The 24,087-nt window shown below is 37.8% G+C and overlaps 1 pseudogene across 1 annotated transcript; it reads right to left on the bottom strand.

The window, feature by feature from the left end:
- Window positions 1-593: 593 nt before the first annotated feature.
- Window positions 594-19,951, bottom strand: LOC307061550 (tRNA endonuclease ANKZF1-like; annotated as a pseudogene). Its single transcript has 5 exons — window positions 19,916-19,951; window positions 8,768-8,996; window positions 1,004-1,472; window positions 742-852; window positions 594-710 (listed from the first exon to the last, which is right to left on the bottom strand). The product of its transcript is annotated as a tRNA endonuclease ANKZF1-like (transcript).
- Between the last annotated feature and the right edge of the window lie 4,136 nt (window positions 19,952-24,087).

Raw genomic sequence — 24,087 nt, 5'->3', positions numbered from 1 at the left:
TTTGTGGTCAGACAGAGTGGATTTCAGTTCCAGACCTGCCACAATCTGGCTGTGTGACTTTTAGGAGGTTACTTAACATCTTCCTCTCTGTAACGGCCACTGCAGGTAGGCAATATGTGTTAAGCACTTAGAACAGTGCCTGGGACAGATTAAGTGCTCAATAAATGTTACTTGAAGATTATTTGCTTACTGATAGTATTCCTAAAATTAGTACTAGGAAAATTTTCCACCAAAAGCATTATGGCCAAAGAGCAAAAAATACACACCAATAACATTTTGCCCCACTAAAGTAAGTTTGCTAATTCCTCTAAGGAAAGTTACTTGAGTAGAAGTATTTTAAATTAACTATTTGTGTATTGTTTACTTTTTCTTTTCTGTGTTTTATCAGTCCTTATCACTGTGCCTGGTGAGTAAATTATTTCAGAAATGGAGATAAGACAAACAAGAGATTTAAGACAATGGAATGTCTAGTATGTTAACATACTCTATTCCAGAGGGCGAAAATTAAGAAAAATGGTTTCTAGCATATTTATGAACAACTTATTATTGATATTCTGTGGTATATACATACATGCATACATATATAGCTGAGCTCAGTCTTTGGGACTGGAATGTGTGATGCAGATGTGCTCATCTTTCCGTTTGGCCTTCTGCTCCCTTTTCTGAGTGGCCTGCCGTGCCTCCATTTCTGCTGTCAGTGGCCCTGGCCCCTGGAGGACTTCTGGGAAGGTATAAGCTGACCTGAGCTTTGCTGTAATCATAAGCATCTGGATTCTTCTCCATGAACCTCCGGAACTCATTACGTGCTGACTTGTCAGCTGCAACTGTGCATGGTGGCTGGGTCCGGGAGTCCTTAGGTGTGAAAACCCAAAAATGGGTTCAGCTTGCCTCCTGTTCCTCCCAACATCACCCAAGCAGACCAAGGGAAATACCGTCAAGTAGCCAGTGCCAAGATCATCGTCCGTGTACCCCAGAAGGAGTCGGCATGAAGACCTTTACTTACTGCACAGGGGTCTTCCCCTGCCTCTGAGGCCAACCACTGAGCCTCTCCCAGCTGCGGCTGCTGTGCGCAGGAGGGTGAAGCCACCAGAGCCCAAGGGGGCACTGAGCAGAGACAGAACTCCAGGGTCTAGGGGGCTGGCAGCTAGCCGGAGCTTCAGCATCAGCAAGCAAGCTATCTCCAGCTCAGCAAGCAGCCAGAAGCACATCCCAGAGCTCTGGCTGACCAGGGGACTTGGCCTCATCTGGGAAAGACCCCAAAGGGGCTGACTGTGAAAAGGCCTCATCTTCTTGAGGTTGCTGGGAAAGAGTCATTTGCACCCCAGCCTCCAGGTCTCGGTTTCTCTCCTTATTCCTTTTTCTCCTCCTCTGCTTGGGCAATACCTCAAATTCACGAAGATCCAGTGTCCCCATTGTCACCTCTACTAGCTCCAACTCTACCTGGGGGCCATCCTCTCCCTCTGACTCTGAACCTAGGGAAAAGTTTGCTATGTTAGATCCATCTAAGGAATAAGCAGTGGGTAGAAGGGTGTGAGCTGCCCCAGATGCATAAGGATGTACATAGAGAGATAATCCAGATCACTTGAAATAAAATTGCCACCCCTCCCCAAAAAATTTCTCTTTCAGCTGCATTTTGCTTCTCTTTGTCTCGCTGGCAAGCTGGCAAACTGTTTGATGATCCCATGTTCATCACACAGAGACATTGAAGGTTCTCCAATATCTTCATTCAACTATTCAGGGAGAAGCCGAGAACATCAAACTATTTTCAGTTATGCTAGAAATGCACCAGGAAGTTTCCTACTGTGTAGCAGAGTGGAAGTGATTTATTTTAAATGAGAAAATGAACTATTGGTCAATGAAAGTTGACAGCTAATAAAATATCTGCAGCTGGGACTCATCTCTCCATGCAAAGAGATCTGAAAAAGAGGCAAGGGGAATTGAGGTGATTTGGACTACTTCTGACATGAACTTCTGACACTCATTCTGTAAAACTATTAATATGAAATATGGTTTTCCAACTTCAAGGCTGAGTGAGGAAGGAAAGAAAAGATGTGAAATGTTAGAAACTTACTTCATGGGAGACTTATTTCAGATACTCTAAAAATATCTGTAGAACCTCATGTAAAATTTCCATGTGAGGCCCCCTTCCTTTAGAACTTCTCTTTGCAATCCAAACCTCAAGTTCAACTACAGTGTGAGCTAGAGAAGAGAAAGGTAGGAAAGGAAGATTGGGAGTTGGCTCTATCAAAAACACTCTTTAATAACATACCTGTATCTAATAACTGCTTGACATTTTAGAGAACTTTTGTTATTATTTATAGAATTATTCATGCTTTGAATGGAAACATCAGCAAGATGGCAGAATAAGAAGCCTCAAACCCTCCTTTCCCCATGGAGATATCAATTCAACAATGATACAAGACCAATTCCCTTTGTGAGAAATCCAGACACCAATTAATAGGCTGCTTCACCACAGGCAAGCCTGAAACCAGCTGCATCAAAGCTGGTAGAAAAATTCATAGCATTCACTCATCAGAATCCCTCCCACCAGCACAATGCAGCACACTGCAGCATGATCTGAAGGAAATCCCCAACTCCTGGAATCTCCAGGGAGGGGGGAAGGAGGGACAAAAGACTGGAATATACATATAACATTCTGACTTTTGGTGGGGGCTAACAGAGGAATTGGTTTCTTTCTTGCTTGAATCTAAACACTGACAGGAAAGAACGCCAGGTTAGGGGCTGCTAAGAACAAAGGTGAAAGTTTGAACTAGAATTGCCACTCCTCCTGTCTCAGAATAGAGCAAGAAGGAGAAAACCCCCAACTCCTGGCTTCTCCCTAGAGAGGGAAAGAGTTGAATCATGTGTCCAACGGCTGGCTTCTTTTGGGGGTGGGGGACATGCCAGAGGAATTGGTTTTCATCTTATTTGACTTGGAGTGCTGACAGGACCTGGGATACTCTAGATGCCTGGGGGTCTTTGAGAACAAAAAAGAGCTGGGTGGCTTATGGCAGCTCCATAGAACCTGCAGTACCACAAACAGACACCAGAGGGGAAAAGAGATTATGAACCCTTGAAGAAAGAGCCTGCAAAACCTCTCTGACTGGAAATTTATATGCAAAAGCCCAGCGATGATACATCCACAGAAAAGGTTTGAGAGGCCCCCAAAATCTCTATTCAGGCTAATGAGTGAAGGTCTCCTCTGCACGAAGCTAGTCCATAAAGACTGGGAGAAGTGGATGTTGTTTTCAATGTGCAGATTACAACACAAAGTAACCAGTCACATGAAGAGACAGAAAAACATGGCCCAACCAAGGGAACAAAATAAATCTCCAGGTATTGACCCTAAAGAATTGAAAGTATATAAATTACCTGGCAATTTAAGATATTCATCATAAAGATGCTAAAAGCTCAGGAAAATCATACTTGGACAAAATGGTAACAACCACAAAGAGATAGGAAAATAGACTTCAAGTCAGAAATTGTCACAGGAGACAAAGAAGGACATTACATAGTGATAAAAGGATCAATTCACTGGGGAGATAGCAATTACAAATATACATGCATCAAACATCACAGCACTCAAATTTAGGAAGAAAACAATGACAGAACTGAAGATAGAAACAGATAACCACACAATAATAGTAGGAGCTTTCAATACCCCTCTTTCAATAATGGATAGAGCAACCAGATGGAGATCAATATGGAAAGAGAAAACTTGAACAACAGTATAGACCAATGGACCTAACAGACATATACAAAACACCCCACCCAACAGCAGCAGAATACTTATTCTTTTCAAGGAACATTATTCAGGATAGATCACTTGTTAGGTCACAAAACAAGTGTTTGCAAATTTAAGAAGTTTGAAATCATACCAAGTATGTTTTCTAACCATAAGAAAATGTAACTAGAAATCAATAGCAGAAGGAAGACTGGAAAACTCACAGATATGTGGAAATTAGACAGCAGACTCCTGACAACCAGTGAGTTAAGGAAGCAATCAAAAGAGAAGTTAAAAAATATCTTAAGACAAACAAAACTATAACATAATAAAACTTATGGGATGCAGCTAAAGCAGTAATAAGAGGGAAGTTTATGGTGGTAAATACCTGTATTAAAAAGGGATGACCTCAAATACACCTCAAGAAACTAGAAAAAGAAGAACAAACAAAGCCCAAAGTTAGCAGAAGGAAATAATAGAGATTAGAGAATAAATAAAACAGAGATTAGTAAAAAAGTAGGAAAAGTCAATCAAACTAAGAGTTAGTTGTTGTGAAGATCAATGAAATTGACAAATAATTCATTAAGAAAAAGAGAGAAAAGTCTCAAATCATAAAACCAGAAATGAAAGAAAACACATTACAATTGATGAAACAGAAATTAAAAAGATTATAAGAAACTACTATGAACAATTAAATGTCAACAAATTGGATAAGCTAGAAGAAATGGATACATTTCTAGAAACATGTAAACTACCAAGACTGAATCATGAAGAAGTAGAAAATTTGTACAGACCTATAACTTATAAGGAGATTGAATCACAATAAAAAGTCTCCCAACAGTAAAAGTCCAGGACAAGATGGCTTCACTAGACAATTCTACAAAATAATTAGAGAAGAATTAATATTAATCATTCTCAAATCCTTCCAAATAATTAAAGAGGAGAGAACACTTCCAAACTCATTTTTACAAGGCCAGCATTACTCTGATGCCAAAGCCAAAAACACTACGAGAAAAGAAAACTACAGACCAATATCCCTGATGATAACAGATGCAAAAATCCTTAACAAAATACTAGCAAACCAAATTCAATAGCACATTAAAAGCATCATAAACCATGATCAAGTGAGATTTTTTCCCTTGGGATGCAAAGATAGTTCAATATACAAAAATCAATCAATGTAATATACCACATTAACAAGAGTGAAGGATAAAAATCACATGATAGTCTCAATAGATCCAGAAAAGGTGTTTGACAAAATTCAACACCTTTTCATAATAAAACACTCAACAAACTAGGAATAGAATATTACCTCAACAAAATAGAGACTATATATGAAAACTCGACAGCAAACATCATAGTCAACAGTGAACAACTGAAAGCTTTTCTGCTAAGATCAGGAACAAAGCAACTGTAAAACAACTACCGTAATGTATATTTCTATCTCAAAATTTTGAGATCAGAATAAATCACTTACAATCAATATCCATTGGAAGTTTGACTTTGATCAAGTCATAGCTATAGCTGAAAACATAGTAAACAGAGATAACTAAACATTATAAATATTTTAGATTAAGCAATAATCTAGAGGAATAATTTTCAGAAATTCATAAAGTAATAATAATGACTACATCCCAGGCACTTTGCATACAATGAACCTGTTCTTTCAACAGTCATATAAAGAAATTATTTTATCCCCACTTTAGAGATGAGATTGAAACTTAAGGAGGTTAGGTTATTTTTCTAAAGCCAACTGTCTAGTAAATTACAAGGCTAGAATCCAACACTACTTCTGTCTACAGGAAGAGATTACTAGCTCAAATTTCTACGAAACTCAATGAGATAACACAAATCTGTGAATCTAGTAGATGTAATGCAATAGGAAATATAAAGTTCTGTGGATGGATATTTCTGCATGATTATTTCCATGTGACTCTTTACATTTCCAAGTAAAAGAATGAATGGTGGTTTCCAGCTAAAGGTGGCATATTAAACATATAAACATTTCTTCAGTCATTTAAAAACTTACTAAAATAACAAAATAAAGCTTACTAAATGAAATCTACAGGGTCAAAAAGAAATGGAAATGATATGTGAGTAAGAAAACATGGTAAGCTCAAAAGCAGAGTAAGTGGTAATTGACACCTTTAGACTGAGAAAACAGATTTTTAAGACAATAGTGGGGAAAACAAAAAGCAACTCAATTTACACTGTCATGCCTCAAATGACTCAGTAAAGTGATATTGGGTGCCTGTAAAAGTGAATTGAAGGTGGAGCTGAAAAGACTACTGTTTAAAGGTTTGTTTAGGAGACTATTAGACTTCCTAGATCCTCTCTTTCATTCCATGCAACTACACTTCTCCCACTCGTTATTTTTCCTCTGGAAAAGATAAAGCAGAAATTCTTTGGGAGATACCAAGAAGAGCTGAGATTTAGGGATCATTACAGATAGAAGAATTCAATGTAAGTTTTTAAACTGAATGTTGAGGCACCAGTTTTCTTCTGCTACATGGCTTCCAGAATACTAGGAGGCAGACTATTACCTCCCAAGCAGAAGATTGTAGAATTACTTTCTTGGGAGTTTGATGAGCCTAAGAGAAAAGCCCCAATACATATACAGCCTTCCCCCAATGAAATGGCTTAGTCAGATCACACAAAAAGTAAAGTGCACAGGGAGAACTAAGTTTAGAATCAGTTTATTTGTGTCACAACCTTAACTGTTTAGTAGGAGACAGTAAATGATTGTCAACATTTGAAGAAACCTGTTAGCATAAAAGGCATAAATATTCCAAAAGAAATGGGATAAAAGCAACTTGGACATCCAGAGTCTTCACAGGGAGAAGAAAAGTTTTTTAAAAAGAGAGAATAATTATTGTCATAAGAGATATGAGAATATGTATCATTTATCAATTAAGAATAGGGGACTATCAAATAGCAAATGGATTAATAAAAATTTCCTACCGTAAAATTATCCTAAAAATGGAATACAAACAAAAAAAAGTTTCTGAAACTAAAAGATATGATTGTAGAAATTTAAAATCCAATAGAATGAATGAAAGATAAAGATGAAAGGGGAAAAAAAAAAACCCAGGAATTATGTAGAAAGATAAAAGAAATAGAATAAAGGGAAAAAAGAAAAGATTATTGTAATATTGATCCAGAAGTTTCAACATTTGAAAAACAACACTTAAGAAAAGAAAAAAACAGAAAATCAAGTGGAAGAGATCATAAAATAAATAATTCAAGATAATTTTTCAAAACTGAAAGGTCCCAAAAAGAACCCAGAGCAGTGCTGATAACGGGCTTCACCAAAACACACCATTGTGAAATTCAAAACATTAAGAACAAAAAGGAGATCCTATAAGCATCCAGAAAGAAAACAAAATAGATTACAAAAAAAAAAAAAAGGATCCAGAATCACAATGGCTGAGAACTCTTCACTGCAACACTAGAAACTAGATGACAATGGAGTAAAGCATTTGAAATTCTGAGTGACTATGATAATCAACCTGGAATTCCATATGCAAACAAATTATCAATTTATTAGATGTGAGAGCATGAAGATGTTTTCAAACTTGAAAGATATCAAAAATGTACTTCATGTATGCATTCTCAGGAAGTTTTTGAGAAGACATCTGCACCAAGATGAGGGGATAAACCCATAAAGAGGAAGGGATGGAATCCAGAAAATAGCACATCCAGTCAAAAGGGAAACAAAGGGACTCCCCAAGATAATGGTGAAGAGAAAGACCATGATCACAGCCATGGACTGGGAAACCAGGCCAGACTAGGGCAGATCAAAAATCTACAAGAGGAATGTATCCACAAAATAAATTGATAAAACACTTGATGTATTTGAACATTTAAAAAGCAGACATAGGTGACAGGGAGAGAGTTTGAGAATGAATTAGTGATAAGTACATAGAAAACTAAACAAATGAAAAATAAGAAAAAATTTACACTGTAGGGAAATAGAAAGGTATGCAAATGGTGAAAAGTAATCGCATTTTCCTATATAGTTTATTTGTAAACACCATTATACATGTATATGCTATTCATAATAATGTGAATACTACTTATTATTTAATTAACCAAAGTTATGATACAACTACATTGAAAGGCTGAGGAAACAGAAAGTGAATAAGGAAAATGTAGTGACACAAGCTAAATTTTCTTTTTCCATAGTAGAAGATCAGTATATAATGTCTAAAATTTAAAAAATGAAATTAACACTAGATGTGTTATTTAAAGAAACAGAGATAAGTAGCAAAGGAAATAGCCATAAGACTACACAGAAGGTACTTCTGGGAAAGGAAAACTGGTTTGCGTTGAGGTAGACAGTGTACCTCCATTCAATAAAAATAATATAGAACTGTTAACTTATATGCCTGTGTTATTTTGATTTAGAAAAAATAAATAGTTAAAATAAAAATAACAGGGCACTAATTTTATTGAAGGATTAATTGGATTAATAGATATTCTCTACCCTAAGATAAAACATTGTGTACAGCAGTGTCAAGCTGTGGCCTAGTTGAAAGGAAATAAACAAGATTTGAACTTCCTGAAAAAGTAAATAAAGAGAAATAAAGAAATATTTCTTTATCTTCTACTGGAGCAGTGATGCTGGTTTGCTTGAAACTTTTTTTTTTTTTTTTTTTTTTTTTTTAAATAACAGCACTGCTTTCCTGGCCCAGTACTGCTTTTGCTGTGGAAGGAAAAGTTATTCCAAGCTGAGTGCTAAAGTCAAAGAGCGGCAGCCCCAAGCCTGCTGTTTTCAATTAGCATGCCAGTCCCAATGGCACGTCCGGCAGACAGTGTTTTATTAGGGGTTGGTCATCTCCTCCTCCGATCCACGTGAACAGCCTGCGGTTCTACATGCTTCCCTTGACCTTCCGGTCCCTCTAGAGTTGTGTGACCGCTAGAAGCTGAAACCACAGCTGTCTGCCACTTGACTCCCAAAGCTCAATCTTCTCTGCTCTTTCCCCTGGGGACAGAGAGGGAAAGCAAGTTGATGGAAAGAGCGTCTCTTCCCTGAGATAAAACGTGTCTCTTCCTTGAACCAGTTTGAGAACTGCAGTGAATGAGCAGAGATGTGGAAGGGTGGTCGTGTGAATGCTCGGCAGGGGTCAAGTGGGAAATGCTGCTTCTGTCGGCACAGGGTCCTGTTCTGGGCTGGAGGAGAGTGGCCCTTCATGGGTTCAGAGGAGGGCAAGGTACTTAAAGGCTTGGCACATAAGACTCTAAAGAAGGGTGAGTGGACCTGGAATTTAGCCTATAGAAGAGAATTTGAGGGTGATTTTAAAAGGAACTCTGGAGCAGGAAATATCATTAAATTAGGAATGGGGACCAGATGTTCTCAGTCATAATAGCACAGAGCAGGGAGAAAGAATGACCTTATAGAAGAAGGCAGAGCTTCATGATGGTAGTTAAACACTGGAATGGAGTGTCCATGGAGTCTGTGGAATTCTCCATAAAAATAAGACCTTTGTCTAATATGAGCATTTGTGTGTAGCTTTGCCTACAGCAGAAGGTATTAAGGAAACTGTCTGGGGAGTCTGTCCATGAGCATTCTTTGTATCAGAGACTTTCAGATAAATATGGGACCCTTTTACTCATGGATTTGTGTTAGAGATAGAAAATTATTTACCTTGATACCATGGTCATTGAGATAGGCTGAAATTCTATTTTGGCACTTTTAAGATTTTCAATGAGATGACAGCTGATAAGGAGTAATTTTTAGGCTTGAATAAAAATGTTCCTTTTATTTTTTTATTTTTTCCAGCTTTTTGGAGGTATAATTGAAAACTAAAACCACAAGATATGTAAAGTGTAACATCGTGGTGATTTGATATAGTATACATATAGGATTCCCAACATCTAGTTAATTAACATATCCACCACCTCAATTTTTTATCTTTTTTAATGAGACCACTTAAGTTCTACTCTCTTAGCAAATTTCAATTATATAATACAGTGTTATAAGCTATAGTCCCCATGTTTTACATTAGATCCTCAGACATTATTCATCTAGCTGAACGTTTGTATCCTTTTACCAACCTCTTCCTATATCTCTCACACCGCTGTGCTTGGCAACCATTTTTCTACTCTCTCTTTCTGCGAGCTTGACTTTTTTTTAAAAAGATTCCATATATTTAAAAAATACCATGCAGTATTTATTTTTCTCTGTCTGGTTTTTTTCGCTTAGCATAACACCCTCAAGTTTCATCCCTGTTGTTGCAAATTGTAGGATTTCTTCCTTCCCATGGCTGAATAATATTCCATTGCGCATGTACACCATATCTTCTTTATACACTCAGCTGTTGATGGGCACCTAGGTTATTTCCATATTTTGGCTATTGTGAATAATGCTGCAATGAACATGGGAGTGCAGATATCTCTTTATATCTGCTTTTATTTTCTTTAGATATATATCCTGAAGTGAGATTGCTGGATCATATTGTAGTTCTATTTTTAATTTTTTGAGGAACTCCCATTCTGTATTCCCTAGTGGCTACACCAATTGATATCCCCACTAATAGTGTACAAGGGTTTACTTTTCTCCATATTTTTGCCAACATTTATCTCTTGTCTCTTTGATGATAGTCATTCTAATAGATGTGAGATAATATCTCATTGCAGTTTTGATTTGCGTTTGCCTGATGATTAGTGATGTTGCGCACCTTTTCATGAATCTGTTGGTCACTTACATGTCTTTTATTGAAAAATGTCTATGTGGTTCCTCTGCACATTTTTTAATCAGGTTTTTTTTTTTTTTGCTATTGAGTTGTATGAGTTGTTTATATATTTTGGATATTAAGCCCTTTTCAGATCTATGCTTTGCAAAGATTTTCTCCCATTCTGAAGGTTGCCTTTTCATTTTGTCAATGGTTTCCTTTGTTGAGCAAAAACTTTCCTTTTTATATTTTAAAATGAGATGATGGTAAGATCTAAATGTATTTGTTAATTCTTTGATTTAACACTTACTTGATAAGTAGTTTTACATTCAGGTCCTATAAGATGGAAATATCGACACGACCTGTATGTCATCTCATACAAATTATAACAAGCAAACCAAGAATGGATGGGTCACGGTAATCTGTAGTTAGAATAAGTACTTTTTAATTTATATTTCCTATGCTCCAAATTTAAGCTAACATTTTAATTAGTATAATGACCATGAAAAAGAGACTGATGGCTAATTAGTACTGATTATTCCACTGTTAGCTGATTAATGAGTTCAGTTAGTAAGATAGCCATGCATTTTGATCAGCTAACTCATCTGTGCATCTTTTAATCAACTAAATTATACAGGTGTGTTTAATAATCTGGCACAATTTTAGTGAAGTTTTTATATTACTTGACAAAGAAATGTTATTCAAAGAAAAGCAAAGTCTATGAATATGTAAAGAAAACTGGTATGTATAAGTTTTATACAGCTATCTTCTCCTCATATACTTACTATAATGACATTTTTCTTGATGCTCATCTTTCACATAGCTGCACCAACACAGACTCACTGCACTTACTTATCAAATAATTAAAAAAAAATAAATGGTTAAGCAAAATTTTTAGGAATGAAGAGATCTTGAAATTTATCCATTTTATTCATCCTTCTGCTTCTGACAAGATTGAATTTGAAGCTATCTCATAAGATGGCTGGCTCTCCTGCTGGCCTGCAGGCAGTAAAATCAATGAGGAGGCAAAGTTAGAGAAAGGAGTGAATGGCTAATATCTCATTATTTGTGTCATAGGACCACCAGGTAATGGATCATGTATGCCAGTTAACTTGTTACTCACAATATCAGAAACTGTGCTGCCCCCAAAGTACAGAATCAGTTTCAGAAACCAGGACAAGAAATATGGCACCTAGAGAGCTCCTTTAAGGCAATAATCAAAGTAGGTGCTGCAGAATGGGTTCAAATGTTTTGTGTACTTTGATAATTTTATACCTATAAATATATATATATATATATATATATATATATATATATATAACATTCTAGTGTTATCAGGCTGCTGATAATCCAGAGTAGAAATGATTATTTTGGCACCAGATAGATATATCTACCTTCAAACTTTGTAAAGAGTAATGACACCAAACTTGTCATACCTCAGTTTCTATTCAGAGTGATCTTTATACTAGTGGAGTTAAAATATAAGAATAAGAATATTTATACTCTAAAGCAACTCTCTTTTTGTGCATCCTACTATAGAAGATATAGCATATCAGAGAACTATGTCAAAGGAAAGAAGTTAGTTATTTGACGATAAATTGAGTGAAGTGGATATGAGGAAGGAAAGATAGAGGAAAGAAGATGACCTCAAAGTTCCTGGATTGAGAGATTGAAAACAGACACAGTGCCCCTGAATGCAGCCTGAAGTTGGAGAGGAAGTCAGCCTGAGGGAAACGCAAAGCCTTTTGCTTATAACTGTTGAGTTTTAGATGATGATATAGCTTTCCCCCAAAAAATATCATCTTAAGAAGTACAAAATAAGGATTAAACCACAGGGGTGAGTAGAACATCCAGGTTAGAAATTTATCCACTGAAGATATACAGTGTGTGAAAGTTCTAGATTAGAGTACATAGAAACTTTCTGAATTAACACACACATAGAGAGGCTGGGAAAATATTCATAAGTATACTGTTGGGAAAACAAGAGGTAGAGGTGAGAGAAATGGAAAAGGTAAGGAAATGCAGGAATGAGAAGCTTTATTTCTGTAAAATTCCATGTATTTCTGTACTTATGTGTACTTATGTGTCTCTCCATTAAAATTTTTCTCTAAAATTATCTTGTAAAAGAAGATTGGACAAAAATATATGATATATGATAATATAATACTGCAAATTGATGAGGGCATTTAAATTTTTAAGAAGTTATTATTTTTAAAAAGTTATATTCCTTCTGTGAAAGCATCGTGGAAAAAAATGCAAGGATGAGAAAATCTAAACTATTCAGAAATATCTGTTTGTGATTGTCCCATATGAAATCAGAACTCATAGTAGTTGGACCCTGAAACTGCCTAAATTATTTTGTATGTATTTTTCATGAGACATATAGCTAAAAATAGAAAGTTACTCATGAATTTTTATCAAATCTGTGATTTTTATCAGAAGTTTCCACTGACTTAGCTTCAATTCAAGAAGAAAACATTTCTCTGACAAACTTAATTTTCTCAATGCAATACTTCGACCTGATTATTTAACTTTTTTCTCTTCCTCTTTTAAACCATTCCTATTTACTTTCTGAGTTACCCAGGTAGGCATAACTTTGTCATCCGTTCATTTTATTTAATTGTATTTGACAACTTTCAATCATTTGTCACTATTTGAAACAAATTTTAGCAGTTTTATTTTGTTTTTTGTTTTGTTTGTTTGTTTGTTTTGCATTACGCGGGCCTCTCACTGCTGTGGCCTCTCCCCTTGCAGAGCACAGGCTCCGGACGCACAGGCTCAGCGGCCATGGCTCACGGGCCCAGCTGCTCTGCGGCATGTGGGATCTTCCCGGACCGGGGCACGAACCCGTGTCCCCTGCATTGGCAGGCAGACTCTCAACCACTGCGCCACCAGGGAAGCCCCAATTTTAGCAGTTTTTAGATAAATAGAACCAGGAAATTTTCCATTACAAAAAGTGGAATAGGGTGAAATTTTCCTTCAGTATAGTTTAATAATTTTGCCCATGTTCTCAGTGGCCTTTAAACCATCTGACAATTCAGGGGTGAAGTTTTGGCTGATGTTGCTCAGTTAAGTTCTGATGGGAAACATGTGCTGCTCAATAGTTTCTAAGACTTTTGACCCTAAAATTCAGTTAAATTTTAATTTTCTCGAGGTTCTCTTTTTCCTAGAAATGAAACACAAATGCGTATTTGCATGTTTTGAAGATTTTCCTGGGTGTATTTTATGGTATTAAAATACCATTATAGGGCTTGCCTGGTGGCGCAGTGGTTGAGAGTCCGCCTGCCGATGCAGGGGACACGGGTTCGTGCCCCGGTCCGGGAAGATCCCACATGCCGCAGAGCAGCTGGGCCCGTGAGCCATGGCTGCTGAGCCTGAGCGTCCAGAGCCTGTGCTCCACAACGGGAGAGGCCACAACAGTGAGAGGCCCGTGTACCGCAAAAAAAAAAAAAAAAAATACCATTATATACAGAATTAACTAAAGGACTTCCTATAGCTAACATATTTCACAAATCCCCAGATAACTTCAAAACATTTTAAGTTGGCATTGGATATTTTTCCATGATTCATGTGTAATTCTATCAGTGACTCATTCCGTGAAGCCTCCATTGAGGACAATGATGTGCTCAGAATTTGTCTCTGAACTTAAAGGGCAGTTTGGGAAATTACATTTAATTCAATTATTTAGGGATTGATTGATTAATGCTTATTTGTGGAGGCAAACACTGAGACAACACATTTGTGAACTTTTATGATTTCTACAGATTATCAAAAAGTCGACATTTGTAAGACATTTGCTGTCTGAAACTGAAAGTAACCAATGGACACTATGTACCAAGAGTGCCTCTGCCTCTCACCACTCAGCTCTGTAACAGCGCTCACTGTTGACAGGCGGGAAGATGGCTCTTCGGTGTTGCTAGTGTTGCCTTCCACATGGAAGAATCCCACTAATGTGAGACTCTTAGCTTCTCTCCATCCCTTATTTATTCCTCCTTAAGGAGACAAAAGATTCCATTTAATGGGTGAATCTAGAAGAAACTAGCTATATATAAACTAGCCCTGTTCTACTCCCATTATCTTTTTGGAAGTAAGTGTCTGGTGGTCCAGCACTGCTTGTCCCTGTATAGATTATGTTTATCTAATTCTGAGGGTCAGTATTAAGAAATCCATTTGCCCACACATTTAAGCCATATGCTACTTTATCAGCTTTTCATGAATTATTTTGTTCTCCATCTGTCTTGTTCTTTTGTCCTACTTTTCAGTTGGTTCATGAACCAAGCAGAGTACAGAGGTATTGTTCACTGAGCCCCTCAGACCCCAATACTCCACTCCTGGCCAACAGTCAATCATTCATGTTTTTTATACAGCAAATATTTATGAAGTCTTTGCTACATGCTGGGTACTGTGCTAGGTGCTGGTGATGGTGAAAGGGTTGACTCAGTCCCTTCTGTAATGGGTTTAATGTCTAACCTCTGAGTTAATTACAGGATCAGCACCAAACCCAGGCAAAGGTTACCATATTGCCTGTGCAGCTGGAGAAATTAGGTAAGGAAGGAAAGGGAGCCTGAACTCTAATTCTTCTTAACTTAGCTCCTATTCCAAAAACTGACAAAAGATAGCTCTATTAAAATATAAGCAATTCAGTTCAGACTATTTAACAGTAAACCTTCTGGACAGTATTTTTTTTTAACATCTTTATTGGGATAAAATTGCTTTACAATGGTGTGTTAGTTCCTACTTTATAACAAAGTGAATCAGCTATACATATACATATATCCCCATATCTCCTCCCTCTTGCGTCTCCCTCCCACCCTCTCTATCCCACCCCTCTAGGTGGTCACAAAGCACCGAGCTGATATGCCTGTGCCATGTGGCTGCTTCCCACTAGCTATCTGTTTTACGTTTGGTAGTGTATATATGTCCATGCCACTCTCTCACTTTGTCCCAGCTTACCCTTCCCCCTCCCCACGTCCTCAAGTCCATTGTAAGAATTTATTTGAAATTTAGTGTCTTTGAACTAAATTTATAATACTTTACACTTTTAAATGAGGTATGCAGAATATATATTTGCTCCCAAATGTTGGATATGCCTTATATTTTTTCATAAATCCATTTGAGTTCTTTTTCTTTCATTGTAATTTGGTTTGTCTGTAAGCTCTTTCCTTTCCCCCTTGCCCCCATAATTGCAGTGATAGGAAATTGACAGTTTTATCCTTGTTTCTTAGTCTATTCATTATGTAATTAATAAATGACCCATTATGAATCTATACCTCATTTGCAATTGCATCTCCAAAATATCTTTCCTCTGCCGCTTCACTGAATTTTCTTGAACTGCCTTACAGAATTCAGGAAAAAAAAATGAAAGGATAATGAATAGATCCTGGAACCTTCCTTATACTAGGCCTAGAACTGCACAAAAAGAATGTCTTTGGAGAATATACTGTTAACTCAGCTGGGGAAAAGGAGTGGAGACATTTCCAAAACCCACCCAGAGTTATTCCCACCTGGAACCCACATCATATCATCATCTCGCCTGAGAAGCAGCCTGTTCCGAATTCCTCTTTCACTCTCATTTTTTAAAGAAATTCATTTGTTTATGTTTATTTTTGGCTGCATTGGGTCTTCGTTGCTGCACAGGGGCTTTCTCTAGTTGCAGCCAGCTGGGTCTGCTCTTCATTGCGGTGCGCATGCTTCTCATTGCAGTGGCTTATCTTGTTGCAGAGCAAGGGCTCTAGGAACGCGGGCTTCAGTAGTTGTGGCATGCAGGCTCATTAGTTGTGGCTCACGGGCTTAGTTGATCTGCAGCATGGGGGATCTCCCCGGACCAGGGCTCGAACCTGGTCCCGAGCATTGGCAGGCGGATTCTTAACCCCTGCGCCACCAGGGAAGCCCTCCTCTTTCACTCTTAATCTACTACCAGGCCAAGGTCTACGCAGGCCTGAGTCTGTCACCCCTAATAAGCTGGATAACGTCAGTGTGCTGGGATGGAGTTTTGCTTTCTCAAAGATACTCTGTTCCAAGAAATATAATGCCTTTTTTTTATTAATTTTTGAACAGTAAATTATGTACTGTTCATAGGACATGCCAAAATAGTTTAAAAATGACACTATGGAAAATCATTAGCCAAGCCCTTTACAACTTTTAAAGATAGAATTTAAATGCAGTTTCAAGAACTCTCATAAAAACAATCTTTATCTGTTTCTGACTGTGACTGATTTTGACTCTGCTAGGAAAATCTCAGGGTGGAAATTTCCTGAGCCGACGGCAGGTCATGCTAAATTAGAGCAACCACTCTTGGGAGGTGGCAGGAGTTAAAGAATGTAAGTAGATTTATTTCTCATTAGTTATATATCCAAAAGAGCATTGAAGAGTAACTTTCTAATTCCCCGGTTTTAAAAATAGTGGATCAGTTTTTCCATTCAGCTTCCCGTAGCAGAATGGAAGCAAAAGACACCTAAAACACAGCTTCAACTCACTTGCAGCACGTTTTGGAAACATTTTTTTCCCCCAAGAGAAGAAAATTGTCTTTTTCTTTTAGTTTTTTCCAAGTCCATATTATCTTTTCCACAGCATGTGATTAGGATATCAAAAGCAGACATATTGTACTCTATAAATGGATCTCTAACATTTAAACCTAGTTGAGATGCACACAGGATTTCATTGGAAAGGGCGATTCATGTAAACTGAACCACAGACCATCTGTACCTACCTTCCATCCCCTAATTTACCCACCCCCCTTTTTTTTAAGAAAAGTAAGCTCTTCCTTCACTTCTAGATATCTTTTATTCACTACTCACATTAGTAAATCCCTAAAAACTAACATTTTAGTATGGCAAGATGACAATTCATTTAACCCATTATCTGAGAGGAAGCCAGGAATTGAAGGCAAAGGGGACTGTGGTTCTTTTTAATAAGATTTCCATTTCTTTATCAACATTTAAAAAGACTGTGCTCGGGCTTCCCTGGTGGCGCAGTGGTTGAGAGTCCGCCTGCCGATGCAGGGGATGCGGGTTCGTGCCCCGGTCTGGGAAGATCCCACATGCCTCGGAGCGGCTAGGCCCGTGAGCCATGGCCGCTGAGCCTGCGCGTCCGGGGCCTGTGCTCCGCAGCGGGAGAGGCCACAACAGTGAGAGGCCCGCGTACGGCAAAAAAAAAAAAAAGTTGTGCTCCTTTCCTGACATCACCCTTAACTTTATTTTTTCTTATCTCTTCTTTTGATATTAATTTTCCCCCAAAATTTAATGTAACTATGTAAATATAGTAACTATAGCTACTATAATGCTGCATAACAAACCACTCAGAAAAGTTCAGCGCCTTGTGGCCACAAGTGTTTATTTTTCTTCTTTCAGGTCTGTGTTTTGTCTGGGTTGGCTCTGCTGCAGAGTATAGGTCAGTTGGGTTGGTCCCAGGCTTCAGGTTGGCTGCAGGTAGGCTCTGTCTGTGTCCGCATACTAATTAGGACCAGGAGCCACCCAAGCCATGGGCTCCTCCTAGTGGCTCACAGAAGGCCAAGAAGGCAAGAAGAAATCTATGATGTCTCTGAAGACTTTGACTCAGAATTCCATATGCATTGGCCAAAAACTTCACATGGTCAACCCCAGCATGAATGAAGTGGGAAAATATACTCCACTCCTGCACATGCACTGCCAGACATATGGCAGGAGGGAGAGTTGAGAAAAATCGTCAACTCTACTGTAGGGACCAAGAGGAAGGGATATGATTGGGTAAAACATCCCACTGTTTCTTGACTCCACCTCAGGCTGTAAATTAGCCTGATATAACTTGCCACTGGTGTTATATATTACAAAGGGTACCATTAAAAAAACTGATGTTTTATTTAATTTAAGAAAGTTATTTGTATACATTTTATCAACCCCATGTTATAATGCTAACTGTAGATAAACATAGGATTTCACAGCCAGTCACACAGATGGGCAAACATTTACACAAACATTTGTCATTCTCTCATATTCATTCAAATATAATTATATTTCTCAAGTCTGAGTATATCCTTGGTTATTACAATGACTTTCCTTTATTCCATTTATCTCAATGGGTTTTAGGTAAAGCATAGAATTAGACAAGTTGTTCAAAAAGGCAGCTTAAAAAAGAAGGAAATGAGAAAAGGAAAAATGTATAAGAAAATGTGGGTGCTAGGTACACAGGGCGAATCAGCTCTGGTGATACCCATGGTGAGCCTGTTCAGACTGAACAGACTGGAATCTGAGATCAGTATCCAGTGAGCCTCATAGAATGGCACACTTAAATGGATCCCACCATCATCCTAAACCTGAAATTTTAAATGTGTAGGAAAAGCTGGCAATGACAAAGTCCCACTGACTTTATGATTTTAGTTCAATGGTTTTAGTTCCTTGATTGTTCAATTTGTGTCAACAACAGGATGAGGCTACAAAGGAAAATATAATAGTTTTTACTTATAGGTTAATTAGTAGAGATATATTTCCCAAAACAAGGGAGGCAGTTTTGCTTTTGATCAGTCAGCCAACATATGGAATACTGTGTTAAGTTCACGTTATCAAGTTTTAACATTTTAAGAAAAGTACTGAAAGATGAGGCTGTGCACAGAAGAGGACACCCAGAAGGGTAACATAACTAGAAATTAGTTTACATGCAGAAAAGCTGAAGGAACCAGTGGTTTTATCTTAAATAAGAGGAAAATGATTATATAATGTTTCTTAATAAGTGTTTAAAAGGTTTCTGTGATAAAGGTATTATCTTTGCTATTTTGGAGGTTAAAATTTGGGATAAAAACAGAACTGATTGCCTTTAGTAAAGGTATAAATATAATTATCAATGTATTTTAACAAGGGAATAGATGCCTATACAGTTGATGTCTCTTTCCTGGAAATATTCAAGAAATGTTGAATGGTACTCACAATTATTTGCAAATTTAATATGTCAGGATAGAATTCTGTGCCCCCAATTTTCCAAAGGAATATGCTTATATCCTTAACCCAATCATTTATTCATTTATTTACTTTTTCATTCAACAAATATTCTTTGAGAATCTACAAATGTTGTGTGCTAATTTTGGCACCAGGAATACAGCAATAAGCAAGGCAAACAAAATCCTTGTCCTTATGGGCCTTACATTCTAGTAAGTGAAACAGATGACAAATTTGTAAACAAGGAAGTAATCTCAGATTGTGATAAGTTCTCTTAAGAAAACAAGTGTCTTTAAAATTACTTGTTTCAAGAATGTCAAAAATGCATGTTTTGTTTGTGCCCTTCCCCCATTCCAGCTCTATCACTTCCAATCTCCTTTCATTTCCATGCTCATATCTAAATGTTTATGTCACGATATGGTATAGAAGAGGAAGGACTATAAATATGAACTAGACAGACTTGGATGCATCCTTGGCTTGACCATTTACTAATTATGTGATCTTAAACAATTTACTTAGCCACATTGACCCTCACTTTTCCTATTTATAAAATGTGGAAAACAGATAATATTAGTAAAAGGATAAACTGTGATGACATATGAAATATTTACCTGTGCTGTTAGTTCTCCATTTGCATCCTCCTCCATACCGCCCCCGTGAACTCCTTCACAGATCTATTTCTCCCTTCCCCTGCCTAACTCTGTGGCCAGAGGCTGACCCCCAAGGACTTCATCTCCTGGTTTCTCTTGTTGATTGGCTTCTAGTTAAGTTTAGCCAGTGGAAGCACTGGCAGGAGATTGGAGAGTTCAAGGAGAGAGAGGTCAGAGTATTTCTTCCCTGATGCTTCCATGCCTTGGTAGGTATATTCAGCACTAGCTGTGTCTCTCCAAGTTCAAAACTTTAGCCAGGTGGTCCCTTTTTCATAATTCTAGCTCTCTATGGGCTTAAGGAACTTCATTTCCTCCTTGGCCTTTTGGTCCTAGGAGTGGTATGCTTTCCTGCTGATGTGCTATCATCACTAACATAACTATTGGTCCTCACTATCCCTTCACCCTGCACACACATCCATAGGTAGCCCTTTGTTGAAATCTCTTCATTTGAACAATCTGGGGAGAATTCTGTTTCCTGTAGGGATTCTGACTGACCTAGTACTGGACATCAGAAGTAGCCACACAAAGTAGATCCTCAATATGGTATTCTGGAACTGATTTGTTAACATATTTGATGAAAACATGGTCTTCCTGAAGGAAAATGAGAAACCGGTAATGGCGTGTCATGGCATCATAATTACTCAGTGCTGATGTGGGATGAAGAGCCAGATATCAAATGGCTGTTGCATTTGGTTTTTATGACAATAATGATTACAAAGGGTATGGAGTAGACTAGCTGTTTCTGACTATCCTGGGAGCTTACAAAAACAAAAAAGGTAAGTACAGGACTTAAATTTCAAACTCAAAGCACTAGTGGAGAACTAAAAACTTCCATGGTAGCCTAAAAAGAACCCCTTCTCTCTAGTAACTACAGGGCAGACATGCTTGAGGATTGGGCCAAAAATATGATTGTTTAGGTTGCAGAATTGCTACACTGTATAAATACACAGCACCACCACAACCATTATGTTAAGGTTAGAGCACTGGTTGAGAAGCTAGACTCTGAGACCTGGGATGAGCATATATGGACAGACCCATTTGAAGGTGTGAACTTCGATTCCTCAAGTCACCCTGAGATTTTTTGGTGTGAAGAAGTAGCCTCCCTCCCCTTGTATGAGAAAAATAATATTTCCATGCATAAAGACCTTTCAGTGACTTCATCCGTGCTTTTGCCTCACAAAGGGATATCAGTTCTTCTTAATACCCATCCCCATCATCTCTCATTGCCTCTATATCCATAACTAGAGCTAGATCCCAGAATTGCTCAGGTGGAAAATTGATAAGCTTGTTTAAGAAGAGACAGAGTATGCATCCTAAGACTTAGAAAATCTTTTAAAATTATATCAGTAGGAATCTGATGAGCTGTATTGGGATGGTGTCTAAGAGTGTTCTGCTGAAGCAGACAAAATATAAGAGTGAGTTATCTATTCATCTGTTGATGGACACTTAGGTTGCTTCCATGTCCTGGCTATTGTAAATAGAGCTGCAATGAACATTTTGGTACATGACTCTTTTTGAATTATAATTTTCTCAGGGTATATGCCCAGTAGTGGGATTGCTGGGTCATATGGTAGTTCTATTTTTAGTTTTTTAAGGAACCTCCATACTGTTCTCCATAGTGGCTGTATCAATTTACATTCCCACCAACAGTGCAAGAGGGTTCCCTTTTCTCCACACCCTCTCCAGCATTTATTGTTTGTAGATTTTTTGATGATGGCCATCCTGACCGGTGTGAATTGATATCTCATTGTAGTTTTGATTTGCATTTCTCTTATGATTAATGATGTTGAGCACAATGGAATATTACTCAACCATAAAAAGAAACAAAATTGAGTTATTTGTAGTGAGGTGGATGGACCTAGAGTCTGTCATACAGAGTGAAGGAAGTCAGAAAGAGAAAAACAAATACCGTATGCTAACACATATATATGTAATCTTAAAAAAAAAAAAAAAGGTCATGAAGAACCTAGGGGCAAGACAGGAATAAAGACACAGACCTACTAGAGAATGGACTTGAGGATACAGGGAGAGGGAAGAGTAAGCTGTGACAAAGTGAGAGAGTGGCATGGACATATATACACTAACAAACGTAAAATAGATAGCTAGTGGGAAGCAGCTGCATAGAAGAGGGAGATCAGCTTGGTGCTTTGTGACCACCTAGAGGGGTGAGATAGGGAGGGTGGGAGGGAGGGAGATGCAAGAGGGAAGAGATCTAGGGACATATGTATATGTATAACTGATTCACTTTGTTATAAAGCAGAAACTAACACACCATTGTAAAGCAATTATACTCCAATAAAGATGTTTAAAAAAAAAAAAAGAGTGAGCTATCTATAGACATGTGCTAACCTAGCATTTTGAATTTAGCGTGCCAGGCAAGCAACTTTAACTACGTTTAGTAGTTTCTTCTGTTGACTGCTGAAGCCTGGATTCAATGAAAATCAACAGTTCACGTTGTCGAGATGCCAGAACTTTCTTGCACTATGTGCAGGAAGGAATCTAAAGGTTTAGAGAATTGAGACACTTGAGGTAGATTTATTATATACAACCTACACACCTTCCTTCTATGTCCATCAGGAGATGTCAGAGATCATCCTTTCCATCAAGGCAATAAGTTTTAAAAATTCACCAAGAAGAGAATGGTGTCCTTGAGAAGTTCCATGGTAGCTGTCTTTGGCAAACTGAAAATAAAGGTGAAGGATGTGGCCATCGTATTAGGGTCTCTCATCTGTTGGGATCTCTCATTTCAATGGGAATAACACAGTACTGGAGTGGGAAAGACCATGTGGTAGTGCTTAACCCTCAGAGAAAAGGTGGTTGCAATTATCATAATCAGCCACAGAGACTGAGTGGCAACCAGTGTTTTAATCTACAGAAATGTGTGGTGGTGGTGACAATGCTCTTTAGTATAAAGTGGATGGGCAGCCAGCAATGTATTACTTGATCTCTATAACCGGAGAGAGTGTAGGTCTGGTAAACAAAAATCTAATTTCAGTCACCAAAGGGAGAATTCATTCCTTCTTATCATCTCCCACTCAATTTCCAGACCTAGGAAGTTCTTGAAGAAGGACCTGGGAAATCAGCTTCTGGGAAGATGGTTAGATGGACCTTGGAGAATGACTGGATTATCAAAAACTTAATCTGATTGTAGCTGCCATTCCGGAAGTGATATCTTTGCTGGAGAAAATTAACACAGTTCCAGCTTCCTAGGATAGCAACTATTCACCTGGCAAAAATATTTTTCTCAATCCCCAGATACACTGCATAAAGCCTTTGGCACAGAGAGGACAGACCCATAGAATTTGGAGGCAAAGCAACTATTTCTCCATTTGAAAAGCATCTCTTAGGAAAATGGCTAAAATCTCTTTTTCTTTTTGGACACATTAATGTCTAGCTAGAGTTCATCTATCTCAGCCTCCCTTGTAGCTACATATGGCTAGTTGACTACATTCTAGAAACTGGAATGTGAGAATCTATGGTGTATGCAATGCTTACTGCATTTACAAAGGAAGTTGCTTGCCCCCCTCCCTTTCCCTTTTGGTAACCATAAATTTGTTTTCTTTGTGAGTCTGTTTCTGTTTTGTATGTAGGTTCATTTGTATTATTTTTTAGATTTTGCATGTAAGTGATATCATATAATATCTGTCTGACTTACTTCACTAAGTATAATCTCTAGATCCATCCATGTTGCTGCAAATGGCAATATTTCATTCTTTCTTATGGCTGAGTAATATTTCATTGTATATATATACACCACATCTTCTTAAGTCAATTGTCTGTTGATGGGCACTTGGGTTGTTTCCATGTCCTGACTATAGTAAACTGTGCTGCAATGAACATTGGGGTGCATGTATCTTTTTGAGTTAGAGTTTTTGGGGTTTTTTTCTGGATATATACCCAGGAATGGGATTGCAGGATCATATGGTAGCTTTATTTTTAGTTTTTTAAGAAACCTCCATACTGTTTTCCATAGTGGCTGCCCCAATTTACATTCCCAACAGTGTACAAGGGTTCCCTTTTCTCCACACCCTCTCCAGAATTTATTATTTGTACGCTTTTTGGTAATACCCATTCTGACCAATATGAGGTGATACCTTATTGTGATTTTGATTTGCATTTCTCTCATAATTAGC

The sequence above is a fragment of the Hyperoodon ampullatus genome (assembly GCF_949752795.1).
Source record: "Hyperoodon ampullatus genome assembly, chromosome: 12".
NCBI classification, from domain to species: Eukaryota; Metazoa; Chordata; class Mammalia; order Artiodactyla; family Ziphiidae; genus Hyperoodon; species Hyperoodon ampullatus.
This window is presented reverse-complemented; position numbering and strand designations above follow the sequence as displayed.